Source organism: Pseudoliparis swirei, chromosome 16, assembly GCF_029220125.1.
Source record: "Pseudoliparis swirei isolate HS2019 ecotype Mariana Trench chromosome 16, NWPU_hadal_v1, whole genome shotgun sequence".
NCBI classification, from domain to species: Eukaryota; Metazoa; Chordata; class Actinopteri; order Perciformes; family Liparidae; genus Pseudoliparis; species Pseudoliparis swirei.
Window position 1 is genome coordinate 4086362 of NC_079403.1, and position 20089 is coordinate 4106450.

The 20089-nt window shown below is 42.2% G+C and overlaps 1 protein-coding gene across 2 annotated transcripts in view; it reads left to right on the forward strand.

Moving 5' to 3' along the window:
- Positions 1-20089, forward strand: part of LOC130206293 (cadherin-18) — a 129936-nt gene that overhangs the window by 22158 nt on the left and 87689 nt on the right. The window lies entirely within an intron of this gene.

A 20089-nucleotide genomic window follows, 5' to 3' on the forward strand; every position in this document is an offset into this window, starting at 1 on the left:
AGCCCTACGTGTCCCCGGGGTGTCGTTGCGCACGGCGCCCCGGTGGAGTCGTGGATGATGGACGGGCCGTGCGTAACAGGGTGCGCGTCGGAACGCCACCGGGCTGCGCGTGTGCCGCACACCGGTGTAGCCAGACTGACATTTACGCGCACTGCAGGAAACAGGAGTCCACTCTGACTGCAGCCCCTCTAGAAGTCGATCTCTCTCTCTCTCTCTCTCTCTCTCTCTCTCTCTCCCTCCCTCTCCCCGCGCCAGATCCCATCTTCTTTTTTCCCTTCTTCTTCCAGGGAGAAAACACACAAAGACGAGATTGGGCTTTTTGAGTTGAGTGAACGCCTTCAGTCATTCGAATGGCCCGACAGTCGCGCGCGCGCGCGCGTGCGTAAAACGATATGTGCGAGACCAAAGTGGTGCCAGATGCTCGGCCCGTCCTGGTTAATGTGGCATCGATCGGCTCCTGGTGATCCTATTGGCTGCCAATCATCCTTTTTTGTTGTTGTAGGCCTACATGTTATTTATTTATTTTCTCACAAGGTGATCTCAGATGTGTTTGCAAAAGTGTCACGTGACTGCTGTGGGGCTACGTGTGTGTGTGTGTGTGTGTGTGTGTGGAAAAAGAAGAAGAAAAAAAGCTGTGGATTTCTATTTCCCCAGTATTCCCGTAGTGATTCTCACGTTATCTACATGTGTGTACAGAAGCACAGAGGGAGTCTCTTGATGAGGAGTTTCTTTAATTGGGGCCCCGGGGACATCGGTAGGGGCCCTATTCCCCCATGGGGACTGGACTCCGGTACATTCATATGTTCCTGACCTCTTCACTGTGTGGATTATTGGTGAAGAACTTGCTGCACACCTTTTGGGGATCAGTAAACACACACGTCCATCACTGGGTTCCAGAATCTGTACGTCGCCGCCCACAATTTTGGAGAAGCTCTTTCCCGGCTAACGGGATGACATTTTTCGCCCATCAATCAGCAGCGATTGCGCAACACAATGACATGCAGTATGTGATCATCGAGGCTCGCACTAAAGGCGGCGTGCTCAAGAGGCCCCGCCCCCCCCCCCCCCCCCCCGCTGCTATTCCTTTCAGCGGGTACTTTATTCCCACTTTAAAGCCATTATCACTCTCTTTTCCCACGTGTGAGACGCGGGGGGCGGGGCTTACATCGCAGCAGCGCCGCGGAGCAGCTGACCTCAACTTTGAAGCAGTGGAAAGTAACATTTAATATAATTAAATCTGGAGCCACAACGCAGTGAAATGAAGCAGCTGAGAGTTCCTTATAAGCCGTCGTGGTCGATGCTCGATATTCAGATTCTCTCGTCATACAATCGCTCAGCGTCGTAAATACACAAGGGGCAAAGGTCAAAACTGCCCCTAAGAAATATCATTTTGCCCCTGATATCAAAATGCCCTAATAATTTCCTCTAATAATTCAACAGCGTTTGGTTTTTCTTCTTTGTTGTCTGTGTACTATCTGTATTACCTGTACTAGGTAGGTACACACAAAAATATATATATATATATCATTTTGAATTGAAAAAAACCTAATAAATAAGTTAGAATTATTAATAGTTGTTTAAAAAAAATTATAATATTAAATAACCACGAATAAATAACAATACATATGAATATGATTGTCTGATTTATGTTTTCTAAGAAAACACTTTTAAACTCTAAACTACTGCCTAATAGTCTTATTATTGCCATTTTCATGACAAATAAGTATATATAATTTTTTTTAACACAGGTTAAATGCCCCCAATTTCTTTTAAAATGACCCTATGAGAATTTTATGTCACATATTATCCTACCTATTCACAATTTTAACCATGGAAATCCCCAAAATACGGTGCAATCATATTGGAATCATTTCACCTTTTTATAATATACACATTTCTTATTGTTGCATCACAGATAGGACACATTTTTTCTTGTAAAACCCCCAAACAAACCATGTTGAGTCATGAATTTGACCTGATAATGGAAATTCACCAGTACCAACACATTGTGAGCGCATTTCATCGCAATGCTCGACGATAACATTCTTAATCTTCCCATCACCACACAGGGTTTCACATACACATCAAATTAAAATGTGCACCAATTCCACCCAATCTAATCACGCGCTGCCTCTGGAGGGGGAACGCCGGATGATGTCATGAGGGTGGTTTTCTAACTTGGAGACTTAAGAGAAATCCTCAGTAGTAAACTGGAGGTGTGGAGCGGAGGAAGGCTTCGACAAAAAAACCTGCTACACACAAACATGAAGGGGCCATCTGGAACCCAAAATGGTTCTTCAGAGTGATGGCGTAGAAGAACCATTTCTGGTTCCACGAAGAATCAAAGGGTTCTTTAAAGAACCATTTTCTTAAATAGTTCTTCAAAGAACCTATAAAGGGGTCTTAAAGAAGATAAAAAATGGTTCTTTAAGGCACCTTTCTGGTTCCACATAGAACCTTTCAAAACAGGGTTCTTGAAAGAACCATATCCTTCAATAATTCTTCAAATAACCTATAAAGGTGTCTTAAAGAACCATAACAAATCTGTTCTTTAAGGCACTAATTCTGGTTCCATAAATAACCATTCAAACCAGGGTTCTTTCAAGAACTGTTTCCTTTAATAGTTCATTAAATAACCTATAAAGGTGTCTCAAAGAACCTTACAAAATTGGTTCTTTAAGGCACCATACTGGTCCCCTAAAGAACCGTTTAAAACGGGGTTCTTGAAAGAACCATTTCCTTAAATAGTTCTTCAAAGAACCTATAAAGTTGTCTCAAAGAAGCTTAACAAATTGGTTCTTTAAGGCAACATTTCTGGTTCCATCAATAACCTTTCAAACCACAGTCCTTTAAAGAACCATTTCCTTAAAGAGTTCTTCAGAGAACCTATAATGGTGCCTGAAATGAAAAAAATATTATTCAGTCGGTGATGGTTCTTCGTGGAACCACAAAGCCTTTTTAAAGAACCATTTAAGAACCATTACATTTCTATGTGTATGAAGTCGCCTTCAGGGAATTGCCTGCAGGAAGGACCCAGTATTTTTTGCAGCTGGATCCATAACGGGGGGTGAATGCCGGGGCATGTCAGACGCTCACAAGTAACATCATGGAAGTGGATTTCTAAGTCGCGGGATCACCTTGTTTTTACGTTTTTTTCTTGCCGAAATCGATCTTAAAAGCTGGATGCATCGAGAGTTCACGGTCCACCCAGAAAGCTTTTTCCTCCCAAACATGAAGTCTCTTCACATATAATGAACAAAGGGCGGTCAGTCACGGTCTCGGCCTGACAACGGAGGGTATTTTTTTATCTGCGAGTATGAATTATAGCTTTTGAAAAGTTGCGTGATGTGTCTCGCCAGAGGTGCAATCTGCTTCGAAATCCAGCATTGTGGGACAGGGTGAAAATAATCCCTCGCTTTTACTGCTGCGGTGTGCTGTTGTCGGTGTGGGTTTCGGACATAAATAATGGATGCCTTTTGACATTTGATTTCTTAACAGACACGCGCCCCGATTGGGAAGGTGAGATGCCGTTATACGGCCGATGGTGCGATCCAGTACGACTCGGCAACCTTTAGACATTGAAATAAAACTGTCAAACTGCATCGAACATGTCAGATTTCTTTGCGGTCTTCGACACAATTCCGATAAAATCACAAAAAAACAAACCTATTTTTCAGACCTCCACTAGAAAAATTGCATACCCATGCTAAAAAAGGGCTATTTGAATACCGTTGGTGGTATTATGAAGGGAAAACTTGGGTAGATGAATGTGTTAACTGCTGACTCAGGCAAATGCGTCTGCGGTTGCTTGTCGTGATGGCAGCAGCTGGAAAACATGTATCGAATGTGAAGTTGTGAACGTGTCCGTCAATACATTGAAAATACAGACTCATCCGTGTTCCTCATCGACCCCAACCATCGACTTAAGTGACAAAGAGCAACAAAGGACACGATTGGCTGAAAGTCACCAATTAAACCCAAAACACTGTGGATCTCAGGTCCTTGTGATTGGATAACGTCTTGGGAACGCGAGATGCGGTGATACGGACGATGTCATCGACACTATTAGTGCGTTCCAGGACGACTCGGCAACCTTTAGACATTGAAATAAATCTGTCAAACTGCATCGAACATGTCAGATTTCTTTGCGGTTTTTCTACAAAATTCCGTTAAGATCACCAAAACACTTTTTAGAAAACATCTATTTTTCAGGCCTCCACTCGAAAATTGCATCCCCATACTAAAAAAAGGGTATATCTCTGCAACCACAAGGGCTATTTGACTCACGTTGGTGGTGTAATAAAGGGAACACTTGGGTAGATGAATGTATTAACTGCTGACTCAGCCAAATTAATGCTTTGTAGTGATTGCAGCAGCTGGAAAAGGTGTCCGTCAATACATTGAAAATACATACCCATCCGTGTTCATCATCGTCCCCAACCATCGCCTTAAGTGACGAAGAGCAACAACGGACACGATTGGCTGAAAGTCACCAATTAAACCCAAAACACCGGCCATCTCGAGTGCTTTTGACAAAATCCAGACTGTTTGGTGTCCTGGCTCCTCATTGGTGGAACGAGCTCCCCACTGACATCAGGACAGCGGGAAGTCTCTTCGTCTCCCGCCAGAACCTCAAAACACATCTCTTCCGACTATACCTGGATTAAAACACAGATTAGCACTTCAGCGGCACTGAAATGACTCTAACCTATAGTATTACTCATGGTATTACCTATGGTACTACTTATGGTATTACCTATGGTATTAGTTATGGTATTACTTATGGTATTACATATGGTATTACTTATGGTATTGCCTATGGTATTACTTATGGTATTACCTATGGTACTACATATGGTATTACCTATGGTATTACCTATTGTATTACTTATGGTATTACTTATGGTACTACCTATAATATTACTTATGGTATTACCTATGGTATTACTTATGGTATTACTTATGGTACTACCTATAATATTACTTATGGTACTACCTATGGTATTACTTATGGTACTACCTATAATATTACTTATGGTACTACCTATGGTACTACCTATGGTATTACTTATGGTATTACTTATGGTACTACCTATAATATTACTTATGGTACTACCTATGGTATGACTTATGGTATTACTTATGGTACTACCTATAATATTACTTATGGTACTACCTATGGTATTACTTATGATATTACTTATGGTACTATCTATAATATTACTTATGGTACTACCTATGGTATGACTTATGGTATTACTTATGGTACTACCTTTAATATTACCTATGGTAGTACCTATGGTATTACTTATGATATTACTTATGGTACTACCTATAATATTACTTATGGTACTACCTATGGTATGACTTATGGTATTACTTATGGTACTACCTATAATATTACTTATGGTACTACCTATGGTATTACTTATGGTATTACTTATGGTACTACCTATAATATTACTTATGGTATTACTTATGGTATTACCTATGGTATTACTTATGGTACTACCTATAATATTACCTATGGTACTACCTATGGTATGACTTATGGTACTTTTGTAGTTCGACTTTCTTGAAGAAATGGTACTTTCTGGATTCTTGTTGTTCTGAGTTTGTACTCTTGGTTGATGAACTTATTGTAATTAACTTTGGATAAAAGCATCAGCTAAGTGACATGTGATGTAATGTAATGATTGGAGGGTATCTGCCAATGACCACGGATAACGTGTTGGGAGTGTCTAGTGACTCGTATGCTCGTTATTACCTCTAGTCTACCGTTAGCCGCTAAGTTTCTCCACCAAGTATCATTAGATATGTGGCCTTTAAATACCCGTCCACCTGCTAATGTATTCTACCTGCTCACTAATAGCGGGCAGGTCTAGGAAGTCAGTTTGTTCAGGTTGTTTAAGTTGCTACTACACACACTTATTGTACTCCGCCATTGGTTCCGAACTTGTAAAAACGTCAATACAGAAACCTAAACAATGCCGGCTAACGGTGAGCACCGAACATGCAGGAACGTTGAAGGTATGAATATGTACCCGCACCGTAATATATATATTTTAAATGATCACTCTTGAGTGCTTTACTGCACCAATCTAACCATTACATAAGCTCCTCTCGGATCGCGAGGTTCATCTAAACTGTGTTTCTGGTTGAATTTAAAGAAAGGAAAAAACTAAATGTGTCTTTTAGAGCAAAGTGGAAATGGATACAGACGACTGTGCCTTGACATTTAAAGATTTTTAAAAAGAAGAGAATCATGATATTGGCATTCAAGTCCAATCTCCTGCCATCTATTATGATATTCTCCAGCGGGTACCTTAAGTTCCACATGATCAAGTAAAGGTTTTTTCCGTGACATTATTGTTTGGAGGGAAGTATCGACATTGATCACGCTGGCAGACCCCGCCCGCCACTGCCACGCTCTGTTTTCCAATTATCAACCAAGAGGACTCGTCGCCGCCATATTTATCCCAATAGAAATAATATATGTTGGTTGTTAAACGCTGTAAACCCTTATCGTCTTTCATTTGGAGCATTTCTTTCGTGGTCAAGTGAAAGATAGTATTCCCTGCATGTTATATATATATTTATAGATCTCTGTAGGAGTTTTCCATTGTTGCCATTCAGTCTTATTATATTGCATCATAAACTGACAACAACAGGCACGTATGGTTGGGTATGTACATTATGTGAAAGCTTTAGTTTTAGAGTAACAGGTAAACGTTAAGTAGGCCTCATGCTGCGGTCACACCATCAGCGAATGGTGCGATTAACGCAACTCTTCATCAGGTGGCGGCGCGAATTGTGCGAAAGCCAATCAGCATTGAGCTGCTCCTCCGTTGGTGAAGAGACAGTTATTCAGACGTAGAGGTGGAAGTCACCGAGCTGTGTGAGCCTACGGGTGATGTCATGTATAAATATATATATATATTAATGTTATGAACCCAAACACGAGGGCGTTAGATGTTCAGACGTTTGTTGGACGTCCTCAACAAGTATGAAGCAGAACTAGAGGTGGTGGATGAAGGAGATGATAGCTGTTTCCATGGGGTAAAGCCACAGAGATAAGCTCCGCCCCCTCTGAGGCGCGAATGAAGCTAATGAGGCTCATGTGATTCGTTGAAAATGAGGGTGACATCTGATTGGTTGTGGGACTTCCTCAACAAGTATGAAGCAGAACTAGTGGTTAGTTCTTCATGGTGGATGAAGGAGATGATAACTGTTTCCATGGGGCAAAGCCACAGAGATAAGCCCCGCCCCCTCTAAGGCGCGAATGACGGGAATAAACCACGACTTGTCACGCGAGTAAAGCGCTGTGAATATTCACAACATCAAGCGATGCACGAACGGGCCAATCAGGTGCCACGTGGTCAGAGGTGGGAGGCGTTCTCCGTAGGTTTGACGCCAGCGAGACGCTTGGATGCTTTTCGGCTTCTCTTTTTCCGACGACAACTAAAAGTAAACGCGGGAAAAGAAAGTGAATTATTATTGATTGAAACCAGACATTGACACCTGAAAGCATCCGTGAGTCCTGAACCTTTTCACTCGCCGTTTCTGCGCTGTCGTCGTCATCCAGCTCGTCCGGTCTTTCTACTTCTTTCTTTTTTCTTTTACGATTTAGACTTTCATTCCTTCGCCGCGGCTCACGGAGAGCAGTCTGCCTCCCGCTGACGTTAGTGCAATGTGGCTTTCTCCAGTCTGGCTGGAAGAAACATCACAATGATTCATCTCCGGCTCGCGAGCCGTCGGGGACGAATGGGAAAGCAACGCGTTTCCTTGAAGAACACACACACACACACACACACACACACACACACACACACACACACACACACACACACAGAGTGAGGTCTCAGAGAGCTGTAAGACCATGTGACTAACTAATGATTTTGGATGGGTATCGTTTGGGTTTTTTCGATACCGGTGCTAAACCGGTACTTTTAAAACGATACCGATGCCTGAACCGATACTTTAAAAAAGCCGTTCTCTTGGAGCACTGACGAAAAACAGATATCAGACTCGTAGCTAGCTCGAGCTACGAGCTGGCGTGAGCTACGAGTTAGCGTGAGCTATGAGTTAGCGTGAGCTACGAGATGGCACGAACTATGAGATAGCGCAAGCTACGAGCTAGCGTGAGCTATGAGCTAGCACAAGCTATGAGCTAGCGCAAGCTACGAGCTAGCGCGAGCTACTAGCTAGCTTAAACATGGTTATAATGGCTAATGTATTATTTGTCGGCCTACTTTTATGAACACAAGACTTGCAATCAACTCTACGGTACTCATCTGAGTTCAGGCTGCTCTCGTCATCACCGGTCGCCGTGTTTACAGAGGGACCTCATATTGGCACCGGTTCTCGGTTCCCAGCCCTACTTATGACACGGCGTTCCCTAATTGGCCATGTTCAATAGTGTTGAGGATTTTAATTTGTCGCAACCTTTGATTTTATGATATTTTGCATTTGTTGTTTCAGACATGTTAGATTCATCCCAAAACATGTCCTCGGTGCTAAGTGGATGCTGATTAAATCTGTTTGCGCTCCTCCTCACTTCCAGACAGTCAAGAAGGGGAAAAGCATCCGACGTCACGGTGGAGGGGAATTCGATAAAAAGAAAAAAAGAAAACGATTTAAACTTTGGATGCATGATTTTAAATGTACACAATGGAAGTGCCACGCGGCGTTAAAGAGAGTGTCAAGTACTTAAAAAACTGTTTAATGGGAAGGATGCCTTTTGCAAAACCGCGAAAAACAACAGAGTGATTTGATCGCCAATGTGCCGCATGAATAGTTAATGCACTTTTCAGGGGGCATGGATTTCCATTTTCACATTTGCGAATGTTTGCTCGGAGACTTTCCCGGTTTTAAACTGCTCTTAAGGATGAGCCGTCGTTATGTAATCGCTGTCTGGGATCCCGGGGGCTGCCTCCGGAGTGTTGTATTTAGTTCCACGGTTTGTGGGTTTTTGCCTTCGGTCACGTTTTTGGGAGGTTTTCAGCTTCTCAGCTGTGTTTTATTCACCAGGGCATCGTCTCTCTCGTACCCATCGCCCCTCCTGATTTACATTTCCAAGCCGACGAAGCAGTTTCTACTAGTTTCAAGCCCAAAAAAATTCCCAAGAAATATAGTTTACGACATATTTCGAAGTACGGGACTAAAACAATTAACCTTTTTATACGGAACATTTATAATGAGAATGAATATTCAAGTTTCTCTTCAGTTTTTTTGTGCAATTAAATGAGATTAAATGTGGAGTGTCTGAAGTGGACGCCTGCAGCGTTTCCTTCACATTGTTCCCGTTCTGCGAAAACATCACCGGCAAAATTACCCGGAAAATATTGTCACCGCCGGGCAGGAGAAGACGGAAAATGAATTTCTAATGCGGCTTAAATACGTCCACAATAAGTCTGAATTAAGCGTGTGTCAAAATAAAAGCAATTAAACAATAATGGTAAAGAAAAATCGCTCCCTTTTTTAAATTCATTTAAAAAAAATGTTTGTATTCATGCAATATTCCTCCTTTTTGGAATTATTTTCAAAGTATATATATATATAATAATATAATTGGGGAAAATAGCATCTGATTCTCACTGTCGCTCCCTTTTTTAATTAATCCAATTATTTTCTTTAATTTTCAATTTTTTTGTTGCATTAATGCAATATTCCTACTTAAATTTTTTTTTTTTAAAGTATATATATATATAATATGAATATAATTGGGGGAAATATCATCATCAAAACTCAATGGCGTCGTTTCATGAACAATTTTATTTTGAAGTCTGAATTCAGAGTGTGCCAGAATAAAAGCAGGAACAATAATGGCCTAAACCTCTTTGCATTCATGCAATATTCCACCTTTTTTAAATTATAAAAATATATATTATAATTATAATATAGTGGGGGAAAAATCATCTGATTCTCACTGTTGCTCCTTTTTAATATTTGTTTTGACATTTTTGTTGCAGTAATGTGTGAACATCTGTCTCCAGAACTGAGCCAGAACTCGTGTTAAGAGCTCGCATCACAACACGATGAACTAAACACACACATACACACACACACACACACTCTAAAAGCACTACCAGCCCAACGCTGCCAGAATCAAGGACGTTGCCCCCGCTGGTGATTTAGAGAAAGAGGAAAACAAGAAGGGAGGTGAGGGTTTTAAAAGAGATTATTTATCCTGGTTTTCTTTTCAATAACTTTTTAACAGTTGAGAACTTCCCGACCCTCACAACGTACCGCACAGCGCCGACACCGAGACGCCACACCATGCAAAATCATCTGTGTATGAAATGATAATGTCAATAGCCGTAGCCCTCCTCTCTCTCTCTCTCTTCCTCTCTCTCTCCCTCTACACAATAATGGCTTAAAAACCTTTGCGTTTATGCAATATTCCTCCTTTTATTAATTATATAAAAAGAAAATACTACCTCATATCTCACCCTCTCTCCCACTCCCTCCCTCTCACTCTCCCTCTCCCTCCCCCTTCCTTCCTCTCACTCTCCCCCGCTCCATGTGGTTTCTCATGTGTGAATCGGTGACGCCTGCCAAACCCCGGTAGCCTCGACCTGATGAGTGTTGAGCCTCCACCGACATGAAGAGAAGTCACCACTGTGTGTGTGTGTGTGGGGGGGGGGGGGGGTATTAGTGTGTTTCTCTCTTGTTCTGTTTAAGATATATACTTTTATTAATCCCCAAGGGGAAATTAGTTCTCTGCATTTAACCCATCCTTAGTTATTAAGGAGCAGTGGGCTGCAGTGATGCGCCCGGGAAGCAACTGGGGGTTCAGTGCCTTGCTCAAGGACACTTCGACTTGCAACTAATGGGGAGAGCGGGGATCGAACCCACAACCTTGGGGTTGCAGGACGACCCCCTCACCCCACTGAGCTACAGCCACCCCCTGCAGACGATGACTGAAATCCCCCCCGACAGTCGGCCGCTCACACCGGTCTGAAGTGTCGGGGGGAAAGGAGAGAACTCCCATCTCCGAGAACAATGAACCGGTTTACGAGTAAACAAACAAACAATACACAAACAAACAATGAGTAAAACACGACGCCAGAGACTCATGAACCACGGGAGCATGATGCTGATGGGCCTGGATGCTGTGCGGGATGAGGATGAGGAAGAGGAAGAGAGTTGAAAAACAGTGTTGTTGTCTCAACCTCTCTCTCTCTCCCTTTTTCCTCTGTACCTCTATCTCTCTACCTCTACCTTCCTTCTCTCCCTCTCTCTCTCCCTCCCTCTCTTCCCTCTCTCTCTCTCTCTCTCTCTCCCTCTACCTCCCTCTCTCTCTCTATCCCTCTCTCCCATATCGCATAATGCCTATGGACCCTGGATGTTGTGCGGCTGCAGCGCGAGATGATGATGTTGATGAGGATGAGGATGAGGTTGATGGGGATGATGATTGAAAAAACTGTGTTGTTGTTGTTGTTTCTTCTTCTTTTGGCCAGCAGATGGGGGCTGTCTGCTCCATCCTCTCTCTCTCTCTCGCTCTATCTCTCTCTTTCTCTCCGGCTGCACGATTTCAGAAGCTCATGAATTTAGCCGTTAAACATACAACAGATGGGACTTTTTTCTCTCCGCCCGGCTCCCGCGAGGCCGCCGTACAGCGTCCACACGGCGGGCCCACGAGAGCGCCGCGTTGTCTCATCTGACACCCGACGGGAGGAAGAGTCTCCTCCTCCTCCTCCTCCTGCACGGATATAATTGAGGTGGTTTAACTTGGCATGTAAACACGGGGAGGAGAGGAAGAAGAAGAAGAAAAAAAACCATCATCAGAGGGATCCCGCCCTCATCTCGGCCCGTGGTGCGTTCAAGGTTTGAGGTAATCAAAGCTGAGGGGTTGAGGACAGATGGGAGGTAGGAGGTAGGAGGTAGGAGGTAGTGTACTGGAAGGACAAGTCGCTGTTGACTTGGGGGGGGGGGGGTGACCATCCGACCCCACATGACTCAGTGGGAGTCATTACTGCAATGGGGCCTAATTACCTCCGGGGGCCTAATTATGGTTAAAATAACCGTCTGCTTATCGGCTTTAATTACTCACAAGTGTTGGAAAAGAGATTTAAACGCAAGGTCGGCGCGTTTTGTTTTGATTTGGTCTTCTTTTGTGTGCGAGAGAAATATAGACGAAGGGTTTGAGGCATGATGTCGTATTTTATGTCATATTTTTTTCTCGCTCACGTCGAGGTGCATTCACTGTCCTCGCGTTCTACGGGACGATCGTGTTTGACAGGCAATTAATTTTTTCCGGTGTTTTTTTCTCTCCCTTACACCTTCAGTTAAGATGTGGCCACACACACACGTACAGAACCGAGGAAACGTTTTATCCACGTGCCGCGATTATTAGAAGATTTACAGAAACGGCGTCTCAATAATCGCAAATTCCAATGCACGCGTGAATAAATTCCGATTTGTGTGTTCATGGATCGCTACACATTTGTTTTGGGGTTTTTGAGAATCCCCCGCAGTCCACATAGACCTCTCTGTAGCCAATCAGTTGGCGCTCTCATTTTCAACCAATCAAATGAGCGCATCTCGCCCCTCCCCTCCCCACAAGGCTCCCAACGTTACAGTTGCGCAATTTGCGGAGGGATCCACGATGAGTGTTCCCCTCGTTGTGAGTCATCCTCTCCGCTCAACCCAAGCCTGTTGAAATGTGACGGGTCAACGCCACGACCCACAATCCCTTCTGTCTGCATGCGACTCAGCGTCTGTTTAAAGAGATTACATTCGCTCCCAGGTACACTCAGAAACATTAGGAAGCCATCTGGAACCAAATATGGTTCTTCAGAGTGACGCCATAGAACAGGGGTGTCCAAACTTTTTTCAAAGAGGGCCAGATTTGATAATGTGAAGATGCTCGGGGGCCAATCGTCCCTTCGGATATTTTTTAACCATAAAAGTTACATGCAAATAATGCACAATTTTCATTGTCACGATCATCTTTATTTTTCAAATGGCAATGTAACCAAATATAAGCCACTCAGGCAGGCGTGAACAACTTTAAAAACACAATTCTGCCTTTCATTCATATCTGGAGTCAGATAACATTGAACAAACTACACGAAATACCTTTAACTTTCATGAACTTGATTTTAAACAGGAGTAATAAGTAATGCTGTCTGTTGTCTGTTAAAACATGTAAAAGACAGAGCAAAATTCAGAAGATCATTCAGACAGGAATAGTTTGTGTCACATCTATAGGTACATAACATCAAAAGTTCTAGCCAAATCTTATTCAAGAGTTAAATAAAATAAGTGCCATAAGTCCAAGTGCGTATATTAACTGTGCTTTTGGGATTCAGTGTTAATAGTGACAGATGTTACCGTTCAAAACACACATGTCAGATTGACCAAGAAACAGATAACTTTACTGACACTAATGAGAAGGGTGATACTGAGATCTGGATTTCAGTCGGGTTTGACAGCACTGGTTGAGATGCGTAATATGTCACGTAAGTGGGAGTCACTTCGTGTTGACCTCAATCGGCTCTTGTTTACATTCATGACAGAGAATGTCTGCTCACACAAATATGTGGAGCCGAATAAACTCAGCATTTTCTTTGCAAGTGTTCGCATTTCCGGAAACCTGCCTTTATCCAGCTGCCGGTAAAAGTCACCAAGAGAAAGCTGCTGGTGTCTGCCGCGCCACTCGTCGTCACACTGCAGCTCTATGAGCTCCAGCTGCAGCTGTGGAGGAGCATCATCAGGGTCCACGGAGAGGGGAGAAGAGAAAAGCAACATCTCCTTTTCAATAGCTGCAAAATCCCAAAAGCGTTTGTTTAATTCCACAGAAAGAGATGTGACGTCTGCTGCATATTTTTCCATTTGCGCACCGATGCGGTCCTGTGGAAAACTGTCAATGACCTCGTTCAAAGCTGGGAAATTCAATTCAATTCAATTCAGTTTATTTGTATAGCTCAATTTCACAAATTACAAATTTGTCTCGGAGTGCTTTACAATCTGTACACATAGACATCTCTGCCCCAAAACCTCACATCGGACCAGGAAAAACTCCCAAATAACCCTTCAGGGGGAAAAAAAGGGAAGAAACCTTCAGGAGAGCAACAGAGGAGGATCCCTCTCCAGGATGGACAGATGCAATAGATGTAATGTGTACAGAAGGACAGATTTAGAGTTAAAACACATTCAATGAATATGACAGAGTGTATGAATAGTTCATCGTAGGCTTGTGCAGTGCAGGGTTCCGATTGTGACACGTGTCTTCGGAAAAGTTGCAGCTTGCTTCCAAAGGCCTTGATGTGTGCAGATAGCTGGCTCACCACTGCATCTCGTCCTTGAAGATTAACATTCAGTGCATTCAGATGCTTCGTTATGTCAACCCAAAAAGCCAAATCTGCCAGCCATACAGGATCTGACCGTTCTTGCATTGGTTGCCCCTTTTCATCCAAAAAATGTCCGATTTCCCCTCTGAGAGAGAAAAATGGCTTCAATGCAGACCCCCGACTGAGCCACCTCACATCGTTGTGATATATTACGTCTCCGTATTCAGCCTGGATGTCAAGCAAGAACTGCTGAAACTGGTGGTGGTATCGAGCTTTAGATCGAATGGAATTTATTGCCTTTGCCGCCGGTGTCATAACGTGCTCAAATTTCAGAATTTTTGCTGGTGAATTATACAGTGGAGTTTTATAGCGTTAACCTCCTTCTTCGCCGACTTTATTGCAGATCAGTGTGGACAATCCACTTCGTTCACCAGTCATGGCAGGCGCACCATCGGTAATAATCCCACAAACTTTACTCCATGGTCATTTCATATCCTCAACAGCTGCACAAACAGCAGCGAATAAATCCGTTCCTCTTGTTTGGCCTTTGAGGCTTCGGAGGTCAAGCAGCTCCTCTGTTACGTTCATGTCGTCATCGACTCCTCTTCAAAAAATCAGGAGCTGTGCAGTGTCAGATGCATCTGTGCTTTCATCGCAGGCTAATGAAAAATAATCCAAAGTAACTCCCCTCTCCCTCAATTGTCTATGAATATCTGACGATATGTCCTCAATTCTCCGTGCCACAGTGTTACGAGCCAGGCAAACGTTCATAAATTCTTGCTTCTTCTCGGGGCAAATGTTCTCCACCATTTTCATGACACAGTCCTTGATAAACGTACCCTCTGTAAAAGGTTTGCCATGTTTAGCTATTAACATCGCCACTTCGTAGCTTGCTTTGGTAACGTTTTCATTTGAATCCGCGTGAAGAATCGCTGTTGTGAAGCCAGAGCAGCTTTGAGTTGCTTCACTTTTTCAGCGCGGTCACTCGCCGTTAGCTTGTCAAATGCGTTGGCATGTTTTGTCTGGTAGTGTCTCTTTACATGAAATTCCTTAAACGAGGCAACCGTCTCTTGACAAATTAGGCAAACACAATTGCCTCGAGTGTCAGTGAAGAAATACTGTAATTCCCATTTCTCCTGAAAGCGGCGGCCCTCACTGTCAACTTTCCTCTTTTTACTTGCCATGGTAGAAATGATCGGAGAAGAATTCGCGGCACCATGTGCTTGAAAGTAGGTTGGACAAGTGTGTGCAACAGTAAAGCTGTACTAACTACCACACGGTTGCCTTGTTCTCGCGAGACGAACATTTGAACGATGCCAAAGTATAAGTCCAATACCGTAGCCTAGCGGTTGAAGGAGGAATTGCATTTGAAAGTTTTATTATATATTTAACAGTGCTGGCGGGCCATAGATAATACATTATAAGACCGAAGCTGCGGGCCATATGAAATCTGACCGCGTGCCACGCTTGGCTCGCGGGCCGGACTTTGGACACCACTGCCATAGAAGAACCATTTCTGGTTCCACAGAGAACCTTTCAAACCAGGGTTCTTTAAAGAACCATTTCCTTAAAGAGTTATTCAAAGAACCTATAAAGATGTCTTAAAGAACCTTTAAAAAATGGTTCTTAAAAACAGCATGTTTGGTTCCACAGAGAACCTTTCAGACCAGGGTTCTTTAAGGCACCATTTCCTTAAAGAGTTCTTCAAAGAACCTATAAATGTGTCTCAAAGAACCTTAAAACATGGTTCCTTAAGACACTATTTCTGGCTCCACAGAGAACTTTTTTAAACCAGGGTTCTTTAAAGAACCATTTGCTCAAAGAGTTCTTAAAAAAACCTACAAAGGTGTTTAAAAGCACCTTATTAAATGATTCTTAAAAACAGCATGTTTGGTTCCACAGAGAACCTTTCAGACCAGGGTTCTTTAAAGAACCATTTGCTCAAAGAGTTCTTCAAGAAACCTACAAAGGTGTCTCAAAGAACCTATAAAAAATGGTTCTTTAAGACACAATTTTTGGTTCCACAGAGAACCTTTCAAACCAGGGTTCTTTAAAGATTCATTTCCTCAAAGAGTTCTTCAAAAGACCTTTAAAGGTGTCTAAAAGCACCTTATAAAATGGTTCTTTAAGACACCATTTTTGGTTCCACAAAGAATCTTTCACACCTTCAAAAAATGGTTCTTTAAGGAAATGTTTTTTTTTAAAGAACCCTGGTTTGAAAGGTTCTTTGTGGAACCAGAAATGTTGTCTTAACCCTTGTGTTGCCTTCGGGTCAATTTGACCCGATTCAATGTTTAACCCTCCTGTTACCTTTATATTTACTAACATATTTTACCCTTGAGGTCAATATGACCCCAGCTATTAAAATCTCCAGAAAATTATTAGAATTAATATTGTTTTCCAAGTTTAAGTGTGAGGTACTTTATGTTTGTTTGTTGACTCCCGAAAGAACACCGACATTAAACATTGAATCGGGTCAAATTGACCCGAAGGCGACAGGAGGGTTAAATATTGAATCGGGTCAAAATGACCCGAAGGCAACACAAGGGTTAAAGAGTTCTTCAAAGAACCTATAAAGGTGTCTCAAAGAACCTTTAACCATGGTTCCTTAAGACACTATTTCTGGTTCCACAGAGAACCTGTCAAACCAGGGTTCTTTAAAGAACCATTTCCTTTAAGAGTTCTTCTAAGAACCTATAAAGGTGTCTCAAGCTGGTTCTTCGTAGAACCAAACACGTCTTTTAAAGGACCATTTAAGAACTATTATTTTTAATAAAAGAATAAAAAATGTGAATAATCTCGTTGGTTTGAAGAACAATTCAGAACAATTCATCTCGGGGGCTGGGGGTAGGTGTGTGTGTGTGTGTGGGGGGGTCTGAAAAAGCAGAGGGAGGTTGTGTCTCCGTCTCGGGACACATTTCTGGCTCCTCTCAAGGTGAGAAAGGCGTTTAACGCCAGAGGAACTGAGACACTCCAGACAGCTCGCATCTGTTCGTGAAGAAGAAGAGAAAAAACAACCTCAACACATCGAGCTAATTTGAAGAAAGAAAAACCCGAAAAACCACAATATAAAATCCTGACATCACCTGAACCCAGAGCTGGACCGGAGTGGGAATACGACTCCGAGGCAGTTACTCCACAACGAACGGCTAAACCAATTTATTCAGGGTCAAATAAAAATAAAAATAAAACATTTTATAGAGGATTTAGCTCAAAGTTAATGATGCATGCAGTCCATGAGTGCTTTTATTCAGGGGTCCACATCCAAGGTCTATATGACAGGTAGAGCTGCTTTTCTATTTAATGAACTGTAAAACAGAAGAATACTTTTTCATGTGAGTAAGAGGCACATTTTGATTTATATGGTCCGGACATAATATGAAAATACAAAGAAAAAAGCTACTTAAAGTGCAACGAATACATGAAGAAATGACCCTCCTTCTCAACTTGATGCCTCCAGGCCAGAGAGCCAGGTGTATGCTTCAGGGCTGCCGACCTCTTGATTGACAGGTCGCTAGAACAATGCCGTTGTCCGATGTGGGTGTCGTCTGTGTTTCTGATCACTTTTTTGTGTGAAAGTTTATCGGAACAGGAAAATGTCTCATCGAGAGCTCGGCTGCACTTAGTTAGTCTGGAATAACAAGATGGCGACGGTCAAAAAACAAGATGGCGACGGTCAAAAACCAAGATGGCGCATGTCAAAAACCAAGATGGCGATTGACGAAAAACCAAGATGGCGCATGTCAAAAACCAAGATGGCGATTGACGAAAAACTAAGATGGCGACTGTCAAAAAAACATAATGGCGACTGTCAAAAACCAAGATGGCGACTGTCAAAAAAACATAATGGCGACTGTTAAAAACCAAGATGGCGACTGTCAAAAACCAAGATGGCGACTGTCAAAAACCAAGATGGCGACTGTCAAAAACCAAGATGGTGACTGTCAAAAACCCAGATGGCGACTGTCAAAAAACCATAATGGCGACTGTCAAAAAACAAGATGGCGACTTACAAAAACCAAGATGGCGACTCAAAAAACCAAGATGGCGACTGTCAAAAATAAAGATGGCGACTCAAAAAACAAAGATGGCGACTGTCAAAAACCTCAACATGTTGAACTCAAGGTGCTAAAACTAACGGATGACGTCATGGTGACGACTTCCACCTCTTTGCTTTAAGAGTCAACCGCCGTCAATCAAAAAGCAAAGTGTGTGTGTGTGTGTGTGTGTGTGGGTCAATGCAGAACGCTGCCATGCTTTGAAACATGTTCCAGATGTTGGATTTAAACCATTTGAAGAGAAGAAAACAGACACAACGGTGCTCATGAAGTCAAATGTGAACAAATATGTCGTCTCTGTGAATAATAATGTAACTCAGCCTCTGGGACTCTGACCTCTGCTTCATCATCGAGCAACACATGCACTCTATATATGTACGTATGTAAAGTCGATCTCTCTCTACTTGGCTAATCCTGAAACACACTAGGAAATGTGACGCGGGTATTTTTTTCTTCTCTCCATTCAGCGATCGTGCAATAACAAAATGCATCCCTGGAAATAAAAAGCCACCGATATTTGATTGAAGAAGATAAATACGCGGCCTTTTTGTGTGTGTGGTTGTATACTCCACACCCTGTAAATGAGTTGTATTCATATGTGCATTTACGCTGAGTTTTAAATAATTAATATGCTTTTAAAAGAAAGACGCTCACAATATAAGCCGACGTAAACGCTCTTTCGTACTCGCAAATGTTTCCACGCTGCAAGTGAACGCACCTTAACTTGAAAATACATAAATGTTGAATCTTTTAATCAAATTATTGTCTCTCGTTCATGTGTGTCATTTGAGGTTATACAGGACTGTCTCAGAAAATTAGAATATTGTGATAAAGTTCTTTATTTTCTGTAATGCAATTAAAAAATTATTAAATATTAAAAGAATAAAAGGCTTGCAATATTTCAGTTGATTTGTAATGAATCCAGAATGCATGACATTTTTGTTTTTTTAATTGCATTACAGAAAATAAAGAACTTTATCACAATATTCTAATTTTCTGAGACAGTCCTGTATATATATATATATATTAAACAAATTAGCATTCCTTAAAAAATCTCAGAAAAAGAGTTATTTAATAAATATTAAATACAATATAAGTGTAAGTTCACACTGATAACACACAGGACTGTGTATTACACCTTTTTTTCAACCTTAAAATGCTTATTGTAGGATATTTCACAATGGGTACCAATCAAATGAAGGGTATTTAGTCAGGCTGCAACTAATTATTTTAATTTTAATAATCGATTAATCTGTTGATTTATTTATTTATTATTATTTTAGATTAATATATATCATTAGCATATCTTAAGGGGGCGTGGCATATCTACAGTGGCGTTGGAAGAAATAAAGACTATTTCTGCTCTATACATGTTGTGGAAATCCAACAACCGTACTGATTCCTCTGCCTCTGCCATGTAGTCGTGAGACGCAACGAATTCCGTTACCCGGAATTTTTCGCCGACTCTTTTAATCATCAAATGTCAGTGATTTCGTTGTCTCGGCCTTTGTACGTCGAGCATCACGGTCTGAAGATCAGGGCGTGTCGAGCGGGCGACGAACAGGAAGTGAGGAGTGCGTTGGCCAATACGGTCCCCGGGGCCGGACAGAGCGAGTCAAGTCGACCCTGATGAATATATTTAAGTAATCACCAGAATCCTCATTTGCAAATGGCTCATTATGGCGCCCTCCCGTCATCCCGCTGCCGGCTCCGACTTGACGCACTTACGAAATG